This window comes from Egretta garzetta, unplaced genomic scaffold (assembly GCF_000687185.1).
Source record: "Egretta garzetta isolate BGI_Z169 unplaced genomic scaffold, ASM68718v1 scaffold50, whole genome shotgun sequence".
NCBI lineage: Eukaryota > Metazoa > Chordata > Aves > Pelecaniformes > Ardeidae > Egretta > Egretta garzetta.
Genome location: NW_009258613.1, coordinates 176,289 through 177,876, shown reverse-complemented (window position 1 = coordinate 177,876; position 1,588 = coordinate 176,289).

Here is a 1,588-nt window from a genome sequence, read left to right as displayed (position 1 = left end):
CTCTTTCCCCAACAGATTGCTGCTGGTTTACAGTACTTCTGTGATCAGGTTTTTTGTTGGTTTTTTTTTAGCCATCCACACATTTGTCTTGCCTTAAACTCTAACTTTTCTTCCTCTGCATGTACTTTTGTTTCTGGTACGTTTCTATACAAAGCTGTAAGTACTTCCCACGTGTTCTTTTTTTAAACTGAAGTACACATCAAAACAAATTTTGCGTAGCTTTTTTTGTAGCTGTTTTTACAGTAATTCAAACACTGTTTTCAATGATGATACTGGCATCTTCATTGGAATCTTCTAGCAGTGGCCAGACTTTGTTCTTTGCTGTCGTAGCAACTGGAACACTGTTTTCATCACTTTTTTTAGAGCTCACGAGAACAATTGGAAGGCTGTCAGCTGTCATAGTAGTGTTCATTTTATAATGGCAATAGGAAAGACAGTGTACTATTGTTAAATAGCTTGTGCATGTAAATTGAGTACGTTTTGTTTCTGTATGCCAAACTATTGTACTGCAACCAATGCTTTTATCGAGAATTAATGAACTAAAATATCTTCAAAGAAATTAATCATGTGTTGTCTTGTTAAACTATTTTAGCTGACCACAAAAATGTGGAGGGCAAGTGATACATGGTAAAAAATCTTGGGTGTTTCAGGCTGTTGTCTGATACTGTAATCAAGAAGGTGACTTCTGGGGCTTCAATATTTGACAAACATGAAGCAATAACTCCAGATTTGAGAGGAATAGTGGCTCTGCTGGAGGCTGAGAGAAAGTGCTTGTTGGGGCCAAGCTGCCAGCTGGAGTACAGCCGGGGTAGCTGGCTTTGCCTGCAGCATCCGCTCTTGGGTGGATGTGGTGGTGCTTTGCGTGGAAGGGAAGATCTGTGCCTGATCTGTACCCTGTCTCCTCACCAGGAGGGTGGGTTTCCCTGGGGTATATGGATGAAAGTAATCCCTGATGCGCTGATCACGTTTTTCAAAACATTTAACTGAGAAGACAGAGCACTAACAGAACACTCCTCTTTGATTTCTGTTGTCTTCTCTCTCCTCGATAAAAGGAAAAAAAACACTTCAGGCTTATTCAGAGACTTCAGTGTTGCTCCATTTTTTTTATTCTATCACTTAGTCCTGTGTTAAAAGGAATTTTTCGTGTTAAAGGGCTGGTAGACCTGAAATTGTGTTAATTTTAAAATAATAATGCTGTCTTTTATTGTAACTTAAAATATAAATGTATTTTTGACTGTATGTTATCCCTAGGGGCAAAGACCATGCATCTGATAATATGGTTACCCAAATATTGCCAATATTTTCTCATTCATGTACTTTTACATAAATTATTGGAATTCAGACAACATATTTTGTATTGTCTTTAATTAAAAATGTCAAACTTTCTGTAAACTTTTGTAATACAGCAAAGCTGTTCTGTGTTTCTTTATTAGACCAGATGCTGGAGGGGAAATGTTAATAATATCCTGTGGGTATTCAGCCTCAGTTATACAAAACAGGAATTATTATTTAAGTTATAAGCAGGTGGTCCTCTGTCACTGTTGTAGGAGATACCACTGTGGAGTGGTTCTTCTGTCTCTTCATGCTT